Below are 23,740 nucleotides of genomic sequence, written 5' to 3' on the forward strand. Positions count from 1 at the left end.
GCAGATGGCTTTAAATGTTCCGTGATGGATAAACACTTCTCTGAGGATTTCTGTGTACAAGATGTTTCACAACTTAACAGTGATATAATTTGATTTTTTTTTTTACTTCCTGTTGTACAAATGTAATACACATTCAGTAGGAGCTGGTGTTACTTTTCTCTTTGCCATGATCAAATAATGGACAAACACAACTTAAGGAAAGGAAGGTTTACTTGGAATTATAGTTTTAGAGAATCAGTCCACCACGGTGGGAAGGGTTATAGACAAGTGTGTAAAGGAACTGGCCACATTATACCCACAGTCAGGAAGCAGAGAGAGAGAGATAAATGTGGGTGCTCAGCTGACATCCTTTATCCTTTCTTTATTTAGACCAAGACTCCAGCCCATGGTATGGTCCCAGCAGCACCCTGAGTGGATATCCTCAGTTAAGTTTCCCTAAGAATACTCTTCCACAATTAGTTCCATGAGACTCTTTCAGAATGCTGAGCAGGCATGGTGGGCCCTGCTCCCAGGGGTACTGCTTTCAGCTGTACTATTGATCTCATGGTTACTGTACATCAAATAGCTATTGTGGTCCGTGATTTCCACACTGTAGGTGGGTGTAGTCCAGGGACATTCGATCTAGGCTCAGCTATGGTGTTTGTCAGGCGGCAGGCATTAACTGTGGTCTACTGGCACACACTCCGTTCTTCATTTAAAATTAAGGAGTATCTACAGTTCTTCTAGGAGCATGTGTTTCCAGTTCTCTTGAAGAGTTAGTGATGCATGTCTAATAAATGTGTGATTAACTTTAGAAAAAAACTTTAAGACTCTTCTCCAGAGGATGGAATAAGGCAACAACTTTATGTATAATACCAGAATTCCTTGCCGGACTCAATGTTTGTTGTTGTTGTTGTTGTTGTTGTTGTTGCTGTTGCTGTTGTTGTTGTTGTTGTTATTGTTTGAGACAGGGTTTCTCTGTGTAACCCTGGATATACTGGACACACATTGTAGACCAGGCTAGCCTAGAATTCAGAGAGATCTGCCTGCCTCTGCCTCCCGAGGGCTGGGATTAAAGGCATGCACCACCACCCAGATGAACTCAATTATTAAGAGTATAAATATTCTTTAATTACCCAAAAAACTTCACTGTTAAGTCATATAACTGTCTTTGAAATGTTTGAGTAAACTTTTGAGTGTGGTTAAAGCATGAGTTAATGATATTTTATTTATTAAAGTTTTGCCTATGAATGGCCCAGTCATTTTCACTGAATTTTGTTTGAAACACCGTCCCCAAATTGGAACCATCTTAGTGCCATTGGAATTATCTAGTGGTCTCATTCAAATAGGTCTATTTCAGAGGTGTCCCTTTTCCCCACTGACTACTTGCACTAACGACTGTAGATATTTAAAAATCTTGAAGTCAATCAATATGTACCATCTAAATTTATCCTTCCTTAAAGTTAGTTTTGAACATTTATTGTTAGATATTTTCAAATCATGTTATTGCTATTTAAGATAAGTAGTAGATAAGTCATTTGGTCAAATTTACATTTACTACAAACTATGCTTTCTGTGCTTTTTATATTTTTATAAGTAGTGTTTTTATTTTCACTTACATTTTTTTTAAATTGTAGTAACATAGGTTGAAGGGGGACTTCAGAGAGAATCCCTCCCTATCCTTGGGGATAAAAATAGAGACTATGTGAGGCTGCCCTTTCATGTTAAAGTAATGAAGTCCCCTGTGTCTCTGTACTGGATGCCACCAGCTCTTACTCAGAGGAACAACCCTATTCAGAGAACGTATGCTTTTGGCAGGTTCCCTGTGTGGTTTTCAGGAGACATATAGGTAGCCATACTCAGGTAGATAATATTTGAACTCTAAAACTCCAGTCAGCAGTTTTGGGATTGCAGTCTGTCCGTGAACAGATTAGGGCTTGAGGGATGATGGCCAGAGAGGCTATCTCAGTGACCTCTGTGAGGAAGATGAACCTTTCACCCAGGGGCCTGGGTTACTGACTCACTGTTTCTACAAACACGTGTGTTTTGCCTCTTGTCCTACTTCTCCAGGTGGCAAGATCCTGTATGGGTTCCGGAATGCTCTCACATGTGCTTCAATTAAACTTGATTATAGGAAGTGTGACAACAGAAATGAAATGTTTCAAGGACAAGTCTTTTTGTCAGACATTTTAGAAGCCTGGCCTGCCTTGGCCTGTTCCAAGAGGATCCATTATCCCTTGCTCATCCTCCCGTGCACTCACAACACTGTACCATCAATTGCCAGGAATGCCTAGGCCCTGGCATTATACTCAGTGTCAGTGTAGTTGGACAGTTCCTCTGTGTATAGAGAAATTCTCTCTGTTTCCCACCACCGTCAGCACTCCTCCCCTCTGTGTGGATCCTGATCTCCTTCCTTCTCTCCCTCTACATCCCCTGAACTGGCAGACATACTGCACACTCTTCTTTCTCTGCTGTTCATTCTGACTTTTTGCCAGCAAATGTGTCCAGACTGATAGGCACTGCAGTTAGGAGCTGGTTCTCTAACAGTGACTATGACAGATACCTGCCCTTGATGATAAACTCAGTGATGCAACATAGGAGATACTTTGGCATGGTGGCACATGCATTAAACCTCAGCCCTTGAGAGGGAGGAGCAGAAGGTTTTTATGAATTTTAAAACAGAACAATTTGGAGATCCAAGATGAAGGCACCAAGTGTGCACTATATCTGAACAGCAGGAGAACAGCGAGAGCAGGGCAACTTACTGGCCAAGCTGTGGACACCAAAACCCCAACATCTCTGTTTCCCAGGTGATTCAAGACCTATGAAGTGGGAAACTAATGGGTCCAACCTCAGGTCACACAGATAAATGAAGGAAAACTCCCAGGCTCCCACCAGCCTCAGGCTCAGGCCACACGCCGGTCCCCACTCTCTGTTAATACCTTTCAGGTACCCTGAGCTGTGCAGCTCCAATCCCGGGCTCCCATTCTCACCACCACGCAGTGGATACTTCCTGGGTACCTTGGCTCATAGCACAAACCTCACATCTTCCTGTGATGCAGATACCTTCTGGGATGAGGACACACAGCTGTAACCTCAGCTGCCCACTCTTAACCCTACTCATTGGATACTTCTGGGTATCATTCCTCAGGATCCCAACCTCAGACCTTCTACTGTTGTAGATTAAATCGCACAGTGAATGCCACATATTAACAGTGGGAGACTTCAATGCACCATTCTCACCTATAGACAAGTCATCAAGATAGAAGCTAAATGGAGAATTAATGAAACTAGCAGATGTCATGAATTAAATGGACCTAACAGACATCTACAGAACTCTTTACTCAAACACAAAAGAAAACACCTTCTCAGCACTGCATGGAATCTTCTCCAAAATTTACCGTGTAGTCGGTCACAAAACCAGCCTCAACAGATACAAGAACATTGAAATAGTCACTTGTATCTTATCAGACCACCATGGACTAAATCTGAACTTCAACAACAATAAAAATATCAAAAGCCAATACACACATGAAAAGTGAGTAATTCTCTGTTCAACATCAGATAGGTCAAGGAAGAAATAAAGACATTAAACGCTTCCTAGAATTCAATGAAAATGAACATAGCCAAACCTATGGGACACAATGAAATCAGTGCTAAGAGGACAGTTGATAGCACTAAGTGCCTTCATAAAGAATTTTGGGACATCTCATACATGCAATTTAATGGCACACCTGAAAGCCCTAGGAAAAATAAAAGCAGACCTCTCCAATTTCTTTATGAAGGCACTTAGTGCTATGAACTTTCCTCTTAACATCTCTATCATTGTGTCCCATACATTTGGATATGTTGTGTCTTCATTTTCATTAAATTGTAGGAAGCCTTTAATTTCAATTTTAATTTTTTTCTTACCCAGAGTTCATTGAGCAGGCATTTGTTTCAGTTTCTATGAGTTTGTAGATTTTCTCTTGGTTTTGTTGTTGAGTTCCAGTTTTAATCCATGGTGGTTTGATAAGATGCAAGGGGTTATTTCTATTTTCTTGCATCTGCTGAGGTTTGCTTTGTGACAGCATATGGTCAGTTTTGGAGATGGTTCTTCAAGGTGCTGAGAAGAAGGTATATTCTTTTGTGTTTTGGTGAAATGTTCTATAGGTATGTTAGGTCCGGTTGATTCATGAGATATATTAGTTTCATTATTTCTCCATTTAGTTTCTCCCTTGATGATTTGTCCATTGGTGAGAATGGGGTGTTTAAATGTCCCACTACTAATGTGTGAGATTTGAAATTTGATTTAAGCTTTATTAATGTTTCTTTTACAAATGTGGGTGTTCTTTCATTTGAGGCATAGATGTGCAGGATTAAGATGTCATCTTGCTGTAGTTTCCTTGGATAAGTATTGAGTGTCCTTTCTTTTCTCATTTGATTTGATTGGTTGAACATCTATTTTATTAGAATCTAGAATGGCGACTGCAGCTTGTTTCTTGGGTCCATTTGCTTGGAATATCTTTGTCCAGCCCTTTACTCTGAGGTAATGTCCATCTATTGCTGAGGTGTCTTTATCTTATGCAGCAGAATGATGGGTCCTGTTTCATATCCATTCTGTTAACCTGTGTCTTTTAACTGGGGAGTTGAGGCCATTAATGTTGAGAAATATTAATGATCAGTGGTTGTTAGTTCCTGGTTTTTTTTTTTTTATGTTGGTGGTGGTAGTGTGTGTTTGTGTTTCTTTTCTTTTGGTTTTGGATGTGAGATTATTTATTTTCTGTGTTTTTCTGGGAATGTCTGCCTCCTTGGGTAGGAGTTTTCTTCTAAGTATCTTCTGTAGGGCTGGATACTGCCAAACTTGGTTTTGTCATGGAATATCTTGTTTTTTTCCATCTATGGTGATTGAAACTTTTGCTAGCTATGGTAGTCTGTGTTGGCGTCTGTTATCTCTTAGTGTCTGTACAGGCCCTTATGGCTTTTATAGTCTCTGTTGAGAAGTCAGGTGTAATTGTGGTAGGTTTGCTTTTATATGTGATGTGGCCTTTTGCTCTTGTACCTTTTAATATTCTTTCTTTGGCTGTAAATTCAATGTTTTGATTATGTGGCAGGAGGATTATTTTCTGGCCCAACTTAGTTGAAGTTCTGTAGGCTTCTTGTATGTTTATAGACATCTCTTTGTTTAGGTTGAGGAAGCATTCTTCTATGATTTTTCAAAAATGTTTTCTGGGCTGTGGAGCTTGGAGTCTTCCCTCCTCTTATTCTTATTATTCTTAGGTTTGGTATTTTTATAGTGTCCCAAAACCCTGAGTTCAATGATAATCATTGCATAAAACTTGATGTTGTAACATATACATTTAATACTAACAATATAGAATTAGATACTAGAAAATTCAGAGTTCGGTGTCATCTTTGACAGCAAGTAGGAGGACAGATTGGGATACATGACATCCTTCCTCAATAACCAATCAAGTTTATACAAACATACATAGTAAGAAAAAATATGGCTGAAAGAAGGAGAGACCAGCACACAGAATCTTACAGCTATGAAAAATACCAAACATTTTAGTATATATGATTGGTTTTCTGGTATAATGAAAAAAATGGTCAAAACATATATTTAAGGAAATAATAGTCATCATTGTTCCCCAAATATTAAATATATAAAATATAGAATCAGAAAATCTGAAAGAATAAAAAATAGAATATTGGAAATTACAATAAGACCTTCAAACTTCTGGAAAATAAGGAAAGATAAAGAGAAAAGGGCAATTTATTATTGATAGTCAAAGACAGGAATGACCCCAGAAGATTCATCAGAAACTATGCTATGTAGGAAGCAATGAATAGGCAAGAAAAATACTCAAACAGAAGATAGGATGAGCGATAACTCCCTGTCAAGAGTACTAGAGGAGTGTTAAGGAAGTTATGAACATAGATTAAACATGGCAGCAAATAAAGGCTTACATGTACAAAATAACTGTTTAAAAAAAGAGAGAGAGAGAGATGACAGAATGAAGATAAATGTGGAAACAACTGTTTCCCTCATCTTGAATTGCTCTAGAAGATAATTTATATTTTTCAAAAATTAATTATCTATTTTAGGACATGTGGAATTTATAAAAGTAAAATGAATACAAGTGTGCAAAGACTAGAAAGGAGATTATGACATATATTTTATAAGACTATTAATCTCATATGTTATCGTAGTCTTTATAGCAAACTTTGACAAATTAAATATGTATATACCATACTATTGGATGTGGCCAATAATAGTTTAGAGAACAATTAATTGACTTAAAAATAGGAGCAGAAGGGAACTGGTTATAGCCAATGCAAAATGAAAGACTAAATATGTCCACATCATTCTATAATAAAAGTGCCAAGTGATCAACAGGGGAAGAAGAGGCTTTTAGTTTTTAATATTTTAATTTTTTTGAGTTTTATTTATGTAAATAATGTTTCTTGATCCTATGCTCCTCCAACTGCCCCCATACATATAAATTTATTTTTTGTTTGTAGAAATTTCATGGATGTATATAATGACTTTTAGTCCTCTTCATGTGTTAACTCATCCCCTACTTCTGTATCTAAAATTATACATTTTCTCAAGTAATGTTTATGCTGCTATCAACATGTTTGAGGCATACAATACTGATGGCATGTGCTTGACACCGCCAAGCTCAGCTGCCAACTAGGGGTAGAACATTACACCTTGGACCCACAATTGCAGCCATTTTTGTAAGCTGAAGCAGGTAAAAAGAATTCATCAAGCCTATACCGTCTAGGAGAAAGACAATCTTAGGGTCTCTTTCACAAGTGGAAGACTTAGCTGGGTGAGTTCTCATCCTCAGGACAATTTTTCTGTTGTTACAGTACAGAGAAGGAAGCTTCTCTTTAGTAGTGTAACAAGTGTCTTAGTTATGGTTTTTACTGCTGTGATGAAACAGCATGAGGAAAAGCAACTTGGAGATGAAAGGGTTTGTTTCATCTTACAGTTGGTAGCCTATTAATAGAGGATGCCAGGGTAGGAAACCAAGGCTGGAATCCAGAGGTAAGAATTGAAGCAGAAGCAGGAAAGAGTTTTGCTTACTGGTTTGCTTCTCATGCCTTGCTCAGCCTTCATTCTTGTAGCACTGAGGATCACCAGCTGCTGATCCCTCTGAGGAGACCAGGTATTCATAGGAACCCTGCTGAATCTGGACCATAGGTGGCAAAGCTCAGATGAATCTAAGTTCCAAGAGAACAGTGTCTGCTAAGCCAGCAAACAAAGCAGTGCCTTCCAAAGGGACTTGCCCCCTTTACTGCCATCTTAGAAATCCTTAGTCCCCAGAGCAGATGGCTAAAGGAAGAGGTAAGATCACAATCAGCAAAACCCAGGGGAGCATGGGTCCACTAGAAACCCCAAATAGCAATGGACACCCTAATGCAGCTGAATCTCAGGAAAATGACCATAAAGCTATGGCTCTGTAGTTATTTGAAGAATAAAAAAAGAAAATAAATAAATCCTTTCAAGAATTACAGGAAGAAACAAATGAATAGAGGCCATCAAGGACAAATAGGAAACCACAATCAGACAGGCAAACAAAATAATTAAAGCTATTCAAGACACAAAATGGAATTAAAATTATTTAAGAAAACACAAACCAAGAAAACCTTGGAATCGAAAACTTAGAGAAGAGACCAGGAATCAAAGAGGTAAGTATACTAATAGTAACAGAGTTCAAAAAAATGGAGGAAAGATTCTCAGGGGCTGAAGATACAATTGAAGAAATTAATATATCTCTCAAAGACAATTTTAAAACAGAAGATTCTGTGACACAAAACATCCAAGAAGTCAAGGAAACCATGAAAAGGCATAACATCAAAATAATAGCAATAGATGTAAAAGAAGGTACCATGTTTTAAGGACCAGAAAATATTTTCAAGAAGATCATAGCTATTCCTTGCTTGTTTAACCATTTCCCCAATTTTATTTGGGCCCCTACAAAAGTATTATTTGTCCCAAATCAGCCAAAAGAAACCTTAAGAGAACGACAACTCATCTCCCTTAAGAGGGGTTGGGCAGCCTTTTGGTTGCTTTCTTGGGCTACAGATGTTTATTTCCATTGGGAGTTTGTCTTATTCAGAGAGAAAATGAGGTTGGATTCAGGGATGTCTCTCTTTTCCTTTACCTTTCTTTCTTAGGTTTGGAGATAGGAGTTGAAAAGAAAGAAGGGGGAATATAGAAATATATATGGATGGTAGGACAAAAAGTAGATTATTGAATCTACTCCTCAACTTAAGACCTTAATTGTTGCTCACAAGGTTATTTTTAGGTAATTGGCATAGAATTTTGTATATTGATGCAAAATAAGTTTAATTTTAAAATATTAAACATTTTTAAAAATTTATATATACATTTATATTATTACTCATATATAGAAAAGAATAACCATGGCACAATCAGGAATTATAGATATGTTACATTCTTAGTATTTTGGCTATTTGTATTTGACAGCCTAGGAAAAAAAAAGATCTTTCTTATCTTGGTACATCTAAAATTCTGAATGTAAATCAATCTCCATCACATCTTGTCATTATCAACTTAAAACGTCTATCTAGCCTAAAAACATCTTAACCCCTAAATAACTAAGCTTCATTGTAAAACTAAGATACCTGGTCTTCAACTCCTTCAGAGAATTGAGAAGGAATAAACTTGATTATCTGAATATGCCAGGAGTGCAGGTTAGTAGCCTTCCAAATGAGAAGATGACAGAGACAGTTTTCTACCCAAAACTTTCTATTACATTGGAGCATCTTCTTCTGCCTTCTGGCCCAATATATCTGACAGACATATTTGTGAGGCAGGAGCTATTGAGGAAGGACTTGCTTACCCTGTCTTGGCAGAGTTTGGCTGTCGACTGTACCTGCATCCAAGCTTGCACTTTTAAAAACAGAATTCTGTCTGTGGTAGAAATGAGGACATTTTTCCCAGTGGTTTGTTTGCCACATTTGAATCCATCTCTGTAAGGAGGCTTTTTTTGATGCTCATCATCCTCTTTGAGGTAGGCTGGCTGTTGCCAGTAGTTAACCTGTCTCACTTTCAGTGAATCTTAAAAATAGTAAAAAACATTTTAAAATGCCATATTCTGCATGTCTCTGAGGTTTTTGAAGACCTTATCTAATTATCCTACCTTATTTTTCTATAGAATCATATCTATTTGCTGCACCTAAGATTGTATATTCTTGTGAGAAAAAATAGACTAGTGATTGACGTGATCATGATTTGATCAGCTAACAATTAACTTGTATAACCTATTTATCTAAACAGCCTGCAATAGCACTTTCAAAGTGTTGGAAGTAAACCTTGTATTATAATTGAGTTATATGGGTACAATACTTCAGATTAGAAATAAGTTTAATTTTGATACATTGGTATAGAAATCAAATTTAAGATTTTTTCACACACATTATATATATATATATATATATATATATATATATATATATTTCTACTGTAATATGAAGTTTTGTACCCATACAACTCGAGTAGAATAAAAGGTTTACCTTCAATACTTTGAATGTACTGTTACAGGCTGTTTATGATAGTAAACTATACAAGTGAACTGTTAATTGATCAAATCATGGTCTTGTCCATTGCTAGTCTATTTTTATCACAAGAATATACATCTTGGTGTAACAGATAGACATGACTCTATACATAGATAAGATAAAATAGATAAGGTCTTCAAAAACCTCACAGTACTACAGAATATGACATTTAAATATGTTTTTCAATGACTTTAAGGATTCTTTGACAATAAGAGAGGTTGCCTCCTGGCAATACCCAGCTTACCTCAAAGAACATGATGAGCATCAAAGAACCTCCTTATGGAGATGGCTTCAAGTGTGATAAACCAGCCACTGGGCAGAATGTCCTCATTTGGGCTACCGATAGGATTCTGCCTAAAAATGGGAAAGCTTGGGTGCAGGCAGAGTCAACAGCCAAACTCTGTCAAGACAGGGTAAGGAAGTCCTCAATAGTTCCTGCCTCACAAATATGTCTGTCAGATATACTGGGCCAGAAGTCTGAAGATGATGCGCCAATGTTATAGATTTTTGAGTGGCTGTTTCAGGCAGAAAATTGTCTCTGTCATTTCTTTTTCGCTTTGGAAGCTGCTAACCTGCTCTTCCTGTTTACTCAGGTAATTGATTTTATTCCTTCTCAAGACCCTGATGGGGTTGAAGACCAGATAGTTTAGTTTTCCAATTAAGCTTAGTTGTGTAGGAGTTAAGATGATTTTAGGTCTAGATAGATGTTTTGAGTTGATAGAGATGAGATATGCCAAAAATTGGTTTACATTCAGGGTTGTCAAATACAAATACCCAAAATACTAAGGAAGTAACATTAATATAATTCCTGTTTGTTTCCTGCTTCTTCTTGCTGTATGTAGCTTGTTTTATTTATGTATAGTAATATGAATGTATATGTAAAAAATAAAATATATTAAAAGAAGAAACATTTCTCAACATAAAGAAATAAATGCCCCTCCACATACATGAGGCTTACAGAAGAACAAATAGACCAGACCAAAAAGAAATTCTCCTGCCACATAATAGTCAGAACACTAAATCTATAGAACAAAGAAAGGATATTAAAAGCAGCAAGGAAAAAGGTCCAAGTAACATATAAAGACATGTTTATTAGAATCACATCTGCTTTCTCATATGCTGTCTCTTGAATTTTTGATTTTAGCCATTCTTATGGGTGCAAGATGGAATCTCAGAGTCATTTTGATTTGCATTTATCTGATGACTGAGGACTCTGAGCATTTCTTTAAGTGTTTCTCAGCCACTCAATATTCCTCTGTTTAGAATTCTCTGTTTAATTCTGAGCCCCATTTCTTTTTTTTTTTTATTAATTTATTCTTGTTACATCTCAATGGTTATCCCATCCCTTGTATCCTCCCATTCTTTTCTCCCTCCCATTTTCCCCTTATTCCCCGCCCTTATGACTGTTCCTGAGGGGGACTTCCTCCCCCTGTATATGCTCATAGGGTATCAAGTCTCTTCTTGGTAACCTGCTATCATTCCTCTGAGTGCTACCAGGTCTCCCCCTCCAGGGGACATGGTTAAATGTGAGGCACCAGAGTATGTGAGAAAGTCATATCCCACTCTCCACTCAAGTGTGGAGAATGTTCTGACCATTGGCTAGATCTGGGTAGGGGTTTAAAGTTTACCGCCTGTATTGTCCTTGGCTGGTGCTTTAGTTTGAGCGGGACCCCTGGGCCCAAATCTGCCTATCATAATGTTCTACTTGTAGGTTTCTAGGACCCTCTGGATCCTTCTACTTTGCTATTCTCCCATGCTTCTCTCATTTAGAGTCCCAATAGGATGTCCTCCCCTCTGTCCCAGTTTCCTGGTAAGTGAACTGAGCACCATTTCTCTAATTGGGTTATTTGGTTTGGTGGTGCTTAATTTCTTGAGTTCTTTATATATTTTGGATATTAGCTCTTTGTTAGATGTAAGATTGGTGAAGATTTTTTTTCCCAGTCTGTAGGCTGTCACTTTGTTCTGTTGACTGTCTTCTGCCTTACAGAAGCTTCTCAGCCTCATGAGGTCCCATTTATTAATTGTTGACCTTCCTCTGGGCTGTTGGAGTTCTGCTAAGGATATTTTCTCCTGTGCCAATTAGTTCCAGGCTCTTCCCCACTTTTTCTTCTAACACATTTAGTGTCTCTGGTTTTATGTTAATGTCTTTAATCTGCTTGGACTTGATTTTTGTGCATGGTGATGAATATGGATTTACTGGCATTTTTCTACATGTAGACCAGCGCCATTTGTTAAAGATGCTATGCTTTTTCCATTGAATAGATTTGGCTTCTTTGTCAAAAAATTAATGTCCATATGTGTGTGGCTTTATTCCTGGATCTTTGATTTGATTCCATTGATCAACCATCCTATTGCTATGCCAGTACCATGCTGTTTTAATTACTGTTGCTCTATAGTACACATTGAGATCAGGTATGGAGATTCCATCAGAGGATCTTTTATTGTAGAAGATTGTTTTGGCTATTCTGGGTTTTTGTTTTTCCATATGAAGTTGAGAATTGATAGGTACTGTTTGAATTTGATTTTGTCATGGAATATTGTGTTACCTTCATCAATAGTTATTGATAGTTTCATTGGGTATATTAGTCGGGCCTGGCATCTGTGGTCTCTTAGTGTTTGCAGGACCTCTGTCCAGCCTCTTCTGGCTTTTATCGTCTCTGCTGAGAAGTTGGGTATTATTCTGATAGGTTTGCCATTATATGTTACTTGGCCCTTTTCCCTTGCAGTCTGTGGCTTCTCGTAAGGTCCCTTGTTTCCTCCCTGTAGGTAAGATACAGTGCTAGCTCAGCAGTACCATCTTGGAATCTCCTAAAGTTAATTTTTAAAAGCTTAATTTAGTATAACTTATTCAGATTACATTCAGATTGCTATCCCCTCACTCTTCTCCCCTCGTTCCCACCATCCCGCCTTCTTCTGCCCTATTCGCCTACCCTAAACCTCTGACTGAAAGGAACCTCTTCCACCACCATATTACCACAGCCTATCAGGTCTCATTTGGATATCCTGCTTCTCCTTCCTCTGTATGCCTAGCAGGCCTCCCCACCAAGGAGAAGTGATCAAATTGGGAGCGTCAGAGTTCATGTCAGAGGCAGTCCCTGCTCCTCCCCCAACAATGGAGAATGCGATGTACATTGGCTGGATGTGAACAGAGGATCTAGGTTTACTGGATACCTTGTCCTTAGCTGGTGATATTCTTCTAGAAGTAGGTATATCAGTTCCCAGCACCAACATGGTGATTTGCAACATTATGTTTGTAACTTCAGTTCTAGCAGATTCAGTGTCCTCTTGTTGTGTCTCTAGGGGCCAGGCATGCACATGGTGTACATACACACATGAGGGCAACACTCATACTTACACTTAAGATTATATAAATATATAAAGTTAGTAAATAGGTGTCATAAAGATGTACTTGAGCCACTAGCTGGCAGAGTAGAGGCAAGCAAAGCAACGATGTTTTAGGATCTGGCTCTCTCCCCAGACTCTATTCAGTGAATGTCTGGGGATCATACTGACTGCTTGGCTTATATGTAAAGTAGGTCTTGCTGAACTTGAGATATGAGTACCCTGTTTTCTCTGTTTGTCTTTGGTGTAGAAGAAATTCTAAGTCATAGAATTGATGTTAGTGGGTTTCCCTAGAAGTCATTAAATCACACAATGCAGAGTAGGGGTAAAGGATCACAGTCCCCTCCACTCCAATATCCCACAGATAAGTACTCTGCTAAGCAAGCCTGTTAGAGATAAATGAGATCTACTTTGCTAAAATGTGAATATTTATTTAGCAGGATTGATCAAGCATTATGCTGCATCGCCCTAACAGAAACATCAATCTCAAGGGCAGGTAAAGGAGATGGCTTAGGTTCAGAGCCATTATTAACTTCTCATCTGTCACTAAGACTCCATTGTTCTTATCAGGAAAAACATAATTCAGTCCCCGACAAGATGATCCTAGGTGACAAATACTCTCAAAAACAAAGAAGGAGGCAAACAAATAAACAACCAAACATTGGTCCACTGAAAAAATAATGTTGGCAATATTTTTGTTGTGGAAATCTCTGATTTTCCAGGACATAAAAGAGGCTTACAGATAATGGCATACATTAAAATGCATAAGCCAAGGCAAATATAAGCTAGTGAAATCTATTCAAAAATGCCTCTTACTTGGGCATTAGCTGCAGCCAACCAGGCCAGTGAACAGTTTTCCTTCATGTCTAAGTGTATGGAGTGTCTGCTCACTGAGAAGGTGTATTATTTCTGTAACACTAGGATCCGACCACAATGGGATGGCAAACTCCTGCTTCTTCTGCCCCCCTTCTTCTTAGTGGGTCTCTTGAAAAGTGACACGTTCTGGCAGTTAGTGCAGCTGGTGCTGGTGGGCAATATTCTGACTGCCACAGATTCCTGTGCTTGAGGCAGTGAAGAGCAGCAATTAGGACCTTACTACACTCAGAGATGATCCCTAAATCTCTCATTCTGTGTCCTCACATCTCTTTTCTCCCCTCGCCTCTGCTATGCCTACTTCAGCCTTCTTCCTTTCTCTTCACCATCCCAGGCCTGGTGCCCTTCCTCCAATCCTTTATCCTTTTCTTCATCTTCTGTTCTCCATCCACCATATGCCTCCAATTTTTGTCTCAAGCTTAACTCCCAACATCCTCAGTTATTCCAGCTTATTTTTTCATGGTCGTAAGTTTGTGCTGGATTCCAGGCAAAAAAGATTCTTGAGAGGAAGAAGGCAGTGAAAGAACATGAAGAGTTTTGCCATCTCCTGTGGTCATATCAAGCACCCTGCCTAGCATCTCTGATCTTCCTCCTTACTTCCTTGTCCATTCTCAACATTTGGGCTGATAGGACCTTCTTGCCTGACTCAAATGATCCCTTTCAGGAGCCCAAGGTCTTGAGCTTCCATAGAGCAGTCAGCTTAGTATTCATTTGCTTCCTTTCTTAGCCATTGTTTCATATTCTTGTATCAGAACCATTGGCTTAGCTTCTGTCTGGTGCTTACATCTCAGCCCTGAATGAGCCTCTTATACTTGCTTGTGCATTTTTGCCTCTGACATGTATTCAGTGTTAATTTCAGATCTTAGGGGTTTTTGAGAAAGGGAAAAAGCTGATGTGGTTAAAAGTAGGCAAGAATGTGAGTGAGTTGTGGGTAATCTCCGCAGGTCTATAAGACCTGGGACACCTCGGGGTTGTCCATCTAATCTCTCAACCACTTCCCGATTCCTGAAGGAAGACAGAGAATGTGGGAGGATGTGTTTCCCTGTAACTGCAGGAAAAAGACCCATTGTATCTATATTGTTGGCTACTGGCTCTCAGATCAACAAACTATGCAAAGAAAAAGAACGCCCTTTGACAAGTCTTTTGGTTGTCTTCAGAGGACTTTTGGATGGCCATACTTAGGGACAACAGTATGTGAATTCTAAAGTTCCACTTACCTATTTGGGAATTCAAATTGTGCCTGTTGGGAAGACTAGTGGGTTAAAGAAGGACAGTGTACAGAGGTTATCTTAGTCATCTCAGTGTTGCTGAAGGACCTTCTACCTGGGATCCTTGACCTGCCCATTTCCTGAGTGACCAATTCTTTCCATGGGTGTTTGCCTCTTGCCCTACTTCACTAGGATAAATCTTTCTGTAAGAGGATTTAGAAGTCTGGCCATTTGCCCTTTTCTACTTGTCCTCAGCACCTCCCTGTCCCCTGTAGCTTTCAAACACTTGACCACCTATTTCCAAGCCCTGACCCATGCCTGTCCTTATCCTCTGCATGTGTTGATGTTTCAATGGCTCAACTGGGGACAGAGGATAATATCTGTTTCTTTCTTTCTCAGATTCTGTTGTCCTTCCTTGTCTTCCTCCATCTCTCCACATTGACTAGCATAAAGCATGCTCTTCCATCTCCTTTCTTTATTCTTACTCATTTTTAAGAAAAGTGTACTGTCTAATAAACACTGAAGTTAGGGGTATGATCTCCAACAGTAAATATGACAGACTCGGCACCCACCCTTCAGTGTTTTCTGGCAGGCTGACCAGCAAACAATAACTTCAGCATTTTCTTTCTTATTCATAGAATCCAGAACATTTGTTAGGTAGTTTCTCACTGTTGTAATCTGAAAAAGGCAATGGCGTGCAAGGAAGGAAGCATTTCCTTTAGCTACTGAAGAAGTAAGAGATTTGTTTCTTCATGACGACAAGAACCATTCTATTCATCTTCTCATGCAGGAAGCATAGTTGAATGCAATAGGAAAGGATCAATACAAGATATCACTCTCCAGTCACCTATTTCCTCCAACCAGGTTCTAGTCTACCACCTGATAATAGTCTACCTAAACTGTGAAGGCATAAATTGCTCAGATCATTCATTAGGTCAGAGACCTCACATCCTAATAATCTCAGGAAATGTTCTAATAAAGATACCCAAAGCTGAGCTTATGAAATTTTAGACATCCTCAGTATATCATCACGTGACTAGGATCAGACATCACTGGCTAAAGGTGTTCCTGCTCACATGTCCATTTCCACCGTGTGTTCACATACACATGGGTTTTTCTTTTTTCAATCATCCTGGAAAGTTCTTCTGTTTAGCTTTATTCTTGATAAGTTTCATAGCTTCTGAATTTATGGATTGCCTAGAATTTTTATTTCTCTATTTTTTCTAATGGATATTCTGTTCATACTAAAAAATAGACAATGTCACTTTTGAGAAACCATGTTAATTAGTAACAAAATCATAATAATGTCAATTACTAGTCTACAGCAAAAGCTGTTAGGGCAGCTTAACAAGTAATTGCTTTTTTTCATGTTTTTACTTATTCTGTCTCATTCAGCACTAGCATATTGAGAGATCATTCTGTAAGAATCAATTTAGTGACTGAAATTTGTATTGCAGGACAAATACATGGGATGGATCTCAAAATATCTTCAACTCAAGATACAATAAAGGAGTCTCTCAGGATATGGCTATGACAGGATCCCATAGTGACATGACTATATGTTATTGATATAGAAAGTAATTATGCTATAATTGCATCAAGATAAGAAGAAAGGTTTAAAAAAGAGTCTCGTGTCAATATCGCAGTCTGAGTCCCTGGGAAAGTATTTCTGAAGCTCAGGGGAAATCCTGGGTGTGGGCTGAGAAAAACTGTGGTCATAATCAATGAAACAGACTCTTCAGTAAGACCAGTTATAATAGAGCGAGTTCTGTGCACTGAAGTGGTGGTAGGCAACAGCAGGCACATGAATAATCTCATAGGTCCCAACTTTTCAATTCTTGTTTTTCACCATAAGTTTTCATATAAGAAAGGATCCAGAGGGTCCTAGAAACCTACAAGAAGAAAAATATGATAGGCAGATTTGGGCCCAGGGGTCCTGCTCAAACTATGGCACCAGACAAGGACAATACAGGCCATAAACTGCAAACCCCTACCCAGATCTAGCCAATGGACAGGACATTCTCCACAGTTGAGTGGAGAGTGGGGTATGACTTTCACACGTACTCTGGTGTCTCATATTTGACCACGTCCCCTGGATGGGGAGACCTGGTGGCACTCAGAGGAAGGACAGCAGGCTACCAAGAAGAGACTTGATACCCTATGAGCATATACAGGGGGAGGAAGTCCCCTTCAGTCACAGTCATAGGGGAGGGGAGTAATGGGAAACTGAGAGGGAGGGAGGAATGGGAGGATACAAGGGAGGGGATAACCATTGAGATGTAATATGAATAAATTAATAAAATAAAATTTAAAAAATGAAAAAAAAAGAAACCATGTTAATGATACTATCTGAAGATTTACAGGCTGTTTACTAATCCAGATGAATGTCAAGGATTTTAGAATCATAAATATGCTATAATTTGTGTTTTGTGAATTTAAACATAAATATTTATATACATATAAATATTAAAAATCCAGTTAAAATTTTATAGTGCCGTTCATTGAATCATGGTCTGACCATATCATACACCTCAGATTTTCTGCTTACTCTAACTGTATACTCATGGCAGAGTCATCTTACTTACTCTCAGATTTTTAAACTAATCGTTTCTTTTTATTTGATTTATATGAGTGTATTGTCTGTATGGTGTCAGTACATCATATGAATACATCAACTGTAGAGGCCAGAAGAGTGGTCAGATACCCTAGAACTCGAATCACTGTTGTTTACACAACCCGGACAGATGTGCATGAAGCAGGATGAATAACAGAGCCAAAGGGTGGGCTGGAGTGCTGTGAAGTGCTGTCATCTGCACATGCCATGGCTATCGCACCTGTGGACTCAACTGTAGTACGGTTTTAGAGGTGGATAGGATCAAGAACATTGTTCAATTTAGAACTAAAAATTTTTAAATTATTAAATTATTAAAAAGTAAAATTCCCTTTCTCCCCTTGCTGATAATTTGGCACGTTTAAATAATACAAACATATTTGGTGCCTTAGCATAAACAATAAACATTTTTCATTCTATTCTGTTTCCATTATCAGGTTAGTTAGTAATATCTATTTTCTAGTTATTATTGCCAGTGTCCAGGGATCATGATATATACATATTCAACTTATCAGAGTTTGCTATGAAAGACTATAATAACATGTGAAGCTAGGAACCTTATAAAATATGTTTTAAAACAAAACTCCATTCCAATATTTTCACACTTGTCTTCATTTTCTTTTATATATCCCAAAAATCATAAAATTGATAACTAATGATATTTTTACAAAAAATAAGCAGTGTCCTCCCCATTTATCTTCATTCTGTCATCTCTTACATTTTACTTTTATTTTGTATATCGAAGTATTTACTTACTTCCATGTTTCTATGTTCAGAACTTCCTCAACATTTGTTCTAGTAATCTGTTGACAGCAAATTTTTTTAATTTTATTAATTTGTTCATATTACATCTCGATGGTTAGCCCTTCCCCTGTTTCCTCCCATTCTTCCCTCCCTCCCACTTCCCCCCTTCTCCCCTCCCCTATGTCTGTGATTGAGAAAGACCTCCTCCCCCTATATATTCTCTTAGAATATCGAGTCTCTTCTTGATAACTTGCTGTCCTTCCTCTGAGTGCCGCCAGGCCTCCCCATCCAGGGAACGTGGTCAGAAAAGGGGGACCAGAGTTCATTTGAGAGTCAGATCTCACTCTCCACTCAATGGTGGAGATTATCATGTTCGTCGGCTAGGTCCTGGTAGGGGTTCGAAGCTTACTGCCTATATTCTCCTTGGCTGGTGCCTTAGTTTAAGGAGGACCCCAGGACACAGATCTGCCTGTTATAAAGTTCTTCTTGTAGGTTTCCAGGACCCTGTGGGTCCTACTATTTCCCCATTCTTCCAGGCTACTCTCGCCTAGAGTCTCAATAGGATGTCCTCTCTTCTGACCCACTTTTTTGGTAAGTAAAGTTTTTCATGGTATGTATCCCTTGGTCTAGTGTTTGATATAAGTGAGTATATACCATTTGTCTCTTTTTGCTTCTGGGTGAACTCACTCATTATGATAATTTCTATTTTTTTGTTTGTTTGGTTTTTTGTTTTTTTTTTTTTTTACTAATTTAATTTTTTTATTAATTTATTCTTGTTACATCTCAATGTTTATCCCATCCCTTGTATCCTCCCATTCCTCCCCTCCCCCCATTTTTCCATTATTCCCCTCCCCTATGACTGTTCCTGAGGGGGATTACCTCCCCCTATATATTCTCATAGGGTATCAAGTCTCTTCTTGGCTACCTGCTGTCCTTCCTCTGAGTGCCACCAGGTCTCCCCCTCCAGGAGACATGGTCAAATGTGAGGCACCATAGTACGTGAGAAAGTCATATCACACTCTCCACTCAACTGTGGAGAATATTCTGACCATTGGCTAGATCAGGGAAGGGGTTTAAAGTTTACCTCCTGTATTGTCCTTGGCTGGTGCCTTAGTTTGAGTGGGACCCCTGGGCCCAAATCTGCCTATCATATTGTTCTACTTGTAGATTTCTAGGACCCTCTGTATCCTTTTATTTTGCTATTCTCCCATGCGTCTCTCATTTAGAGTCCCAGTAGGATGCCTTCCCCTCTGTCCCAGTTTCCTGGTAAGTGAAGGCTTTCGTGGGACATGCCCCTTGGGCTAGTATGCAGATATAAGTGAGTATATACCATTTGATTCTTTCTGCTTCTGGGTTAACTCACTCATTATGATCATTTCTAGCTCAATCCATTTATCCACAAATTTCGGGAATTCCTTGTTTTTAATAGCTGAGTAGTATTCCATAGTGTAAATGTACCAGTTTCTTAGTCCACTCTTCTACTGAGGGACACTTAGGCTGTTTCCATGTTCTGGCTATTATGTATAAAGCAGCTATGAACATGGTTGAGTATATGTCCCTGTTGTGTGGTAGGGCATTTTCTGGGTATATTCCAAGGAGTGGAATAGCTGGGTCTTGAGGAAGCCCTATTCCCATTTTTTCTGAGAAAGCGCCAGATAGCTTTCCAAAGTGGTTGTACTAGTTTGCCTTCCCACCAGCAATGAAGGAGTGTTCCTCTCTCTCCACATCCTCGCCAACATGTGGTGCTGGTCTAACTGGATGTCTACATGTAGAAAAATGAAGTTAGAACCTTATTTGTCACCATGCACAAAACTCAGGTCCAAGTGGATTAAAGACCTCAACTTAAAACCAGAGACATTAATTCAGTTAGAGGAAAAAGTGGGGAAGAGCCTGGGACACATAGGCACAGGAAACAACTTCCTGAACAGTACACCAACAACCCAGGCCTTAATGTCAACAATTAATAAATGGGACCTCATGAGGCTGAGAAGCTTCTGTAAGGCAGGAGACACTGTCAGTAGAAAAAAGCGACAGCCTACAGAATGGGAAAAGATCTTCACCAACCCTTAATCTAACAACGATCTAATATCCAAAATATATAAAGAACTCAAGAAATTAAACACCACAAAACCAAACAACCCAATTGCGAAATGGGGCTTGGAACTTAACAGAGAATTCTCCACAGAGGAATATCAAATGGCCGAGAAACACTTAAAGAAATGCTCGTCCTCGTTAGTCATCAGAGAAATGCAAATCCAAACAACAGTGAGATTCCATCTTACACCCATCAGAATGGCTAAGATCAAAAACTCAAATGACAGCAAATTATTAAACATCTTGTCTTCTGTCTCCTTAGCAACATTTCACTTTTACCTTAACAACTATTGTTTTTCACCACATAGTTCTGACTTTTAGTGGTGTGTGTGTGCATCTGTGTATGTGTGTTTATGTGTGTGTGCGTGTGTGTGTGTGTGTGTGTGTGTGTGTGTGTTGTATTGTACTTTTTTCCTATCTCTCAATTGCTCCCTACATAGCATAGTTTCTGATGAATGCTCTGAGGCAGTTGCTGTCTTTGGTTATCAATAATAAGTTGCCTTGTTCTCTTCATCCTTCATTATTCTTTAGAAATTTGAAAGTGTTGCTCTAATTTTCAGTATTTATTCTACTTTGGATTCTTTCAGATTTTCTGAATCTGCATTTTTGAAAGACAGTAATGACTTATTTTTTAAACATATGATTTGACCATTTGTTTTACTATACCGTAAAACCAACCATAAATGTTAAAATGTTTGGTTTGACTCATACTGATAAGACCCTGTTTGCTTGTTTCTTCTTATTTCATCTGTTCCTTCTCTGATATTTATGTGTGTAGATACTTGGTTAGTTATTGTGGCAGTGTCTCATGTATCCCAATCTGGCTTCCCACTTGTTGTGTAGTCAAAGATGACATTGAGCTTTAGATTTTCTAGTCTCTACCGTTGCTATTGTTGGCTTGAAGGTTTATGTCACTACATAAGATTATGCGGTGCTTGTCATTGAACACAAGGTTTTGTGCATGCTATACAAGCATGCTAACATCTGAGATATACTCTGAACCCCATATTCATGGGTATTTATGCTACATTCACTTATCAGAGAATTGGGACTTTATTAGAACTAACAACTTTTACTCCAATCCTTCTTAAATTGAGTCCATGTTTCCTTCATATAGAAATATTTTCAAATAAGAATGTTAATATAGTAATAAATCAGGCTTCAGTCAGAAATGTGTATGACCTCAGGTAGGGACTCACTTCTGTTTTGGATATTTTTTTGAGAATATCAGAAAGAAGATTGCTAACATTTGTTCACAGTAAAGATTTTTCTTCCTCATCTAGTGTTCTGTCAAGGTAAATTAAGAACCATCCTGTGATCTCATTTAGAAACTCTTTTAGTGTTGGCCTCAGGTCAGGTTCTTGCAAGTGTGATGACCTGTATTCAATTCCAAGATCCGGGCGTGAAGAAGAGAACTGACTCCTGAAACTTTTCTTCTGATTCACACATATATGTTGTTGTCTCTACTCTCCATATGAGCCAAAAGATCCACAAATGTCGAGTATATGACTTTTGTAAAGATAATGACATATGACTATTCTTAGGAGCAGCAATAACCATGCCCTCTAATGTGTTTTTCTTTTTCTTTTCTCTTACCCCTCATGCTTAAATTCCATATTAGAGCATTTTATTTTTGAAATAAAGATATTTTACTACATTTATAAACTTATTTTGTGTTTGCACATGAGGGAACACATGGGACTGCTCACTATTTAAATCTGACCCTCATGTAATGATGATTAAGAGGGTCTCAGGAGTCAGGCACTCTTTACGTGTTTGCTTGCCAATGTGGATATATTGAATAGTTCTATTTTCTATTTCACTAGTACTTATCTATTTAGTGGAACTATTGGTGGATAGGCTATGAAATCTAGCTTATGAAGCTGCCATGCCCAGGAGCTGACCACAACAAATCTGGAAAGAAGGTGTGCTCATTTGTCTGTCTGTCAAACAAACTGGTTTAAAAGGAATCAATCTGTAATTGGGCATCAAATTTTAAGAACTGTTTCAGCTTTTAAAGAATATTTTCTTAGTCATGTTGTGGTCTCTAACCCCAAATTATCTTTAAAATGTGTAATATATTGTGAAAGGTAGAATATTTGTGACTCAAGGAGGACAGTGTGACCAGTTTTACAGCTGGGCAAGAGAGTTATTTGAAGAACTATTAAGGCCGCAGACAAAAGAATAGGAACATAGATGGCCACTCCTCAGAACACGCCTTAGCTGGAATAGTAAGTTTCCTGGTGTTCTTTTTCTTTTCAAAGAGTTCATTCTATTTCCTTCTGCTCCATTTACTTCGTTCCACAGTAGACCAGCCTGAACATTATCAGGAACAACCATGGCATACATTCATCATCATGCTGTCTTAAAATTTCCTCTACTTGGGGCTGGGGAGATGGCTCAGCAGTTAAGAGCACTCACCGGCTGCTCTTCCAGAGGACCCCCGTTCAATTCCCAGCATCTACATAGCAGCTCACAACTGTCGGTAACTCTAGTTCCAGGGGATCTGATATCCCCACACATATATATGCAAACAACAATGCCTATAAAATTAAAATTAAAAATTCCTCTACCAAAGAAATTAGTCCATTACATTTTTTGAGTACAGGTTTTTGTTTTTATTTTATTTTTAATTAATGTTTCATTAAAATTATCCACATTACATCATCATTGTTATCCCCTTGCTCCTCTCTTCCTGTTCCTACCCTTCCCCCCTCACTTGCTATATTCCCTTCCCCTAGACCTCTGAACGTGCAGTATGGGGCTCTTCCCCCACCTACCACAGCCTCTCAGGTCATATGCTGATAGCCGGCTTCCGCTTCCTTTGTGTGGCCACAAGGCCTCCCTGTCAAGGGGAAGTGATCAAATCACAGGCACCAGAGTTCATGTCAGAAACAGTCCCTGCTCCCTACCCCACAGCACCATGAAAAGTGAGCTGGCCATTAGTTATATCTGAAAAGGTGGTCTAGGTTCTTTGGATGCATTGTCCTTGACTGGTGCTTCAGTTTGTGTAGGCTCCTTTGGGTCTAGATCCACCAGCCTTGATGGTCTGTCTTCCCACACTCTGCCAGGAGTTCAGCTGTGAGTCCAGGCATCTGTCCTCATCCCCTCCTAGGTGTCGTCTCTCAGAGGACATCTATGTTGGGCTAATATCCACTTATAATGAGTATATATCATGCATGTCTTTCTGGGACTGGGTTACCTCACTCAGGATGATCATTTCTAATTCCATCCATTTGTCTGCAAACTTAAAGATTTCCTTTCTTAAAAATAGCTGAGTAGTATTCTATTGTGTAAACGTGCCACAGTGTCT

This window comes from Acomys russatus, chromosome 14 (assembly GCF_903995435.1).
Source record: "Acomys russatus chromosome 14, mAcoRus1.1, whole genome shotgun sequence".
Lineage (NCBI taxonomy): Eukaryota > Metazoa > Chordata > Mammalia > Rodentia > Muridae > Acomys > Acomys russatus.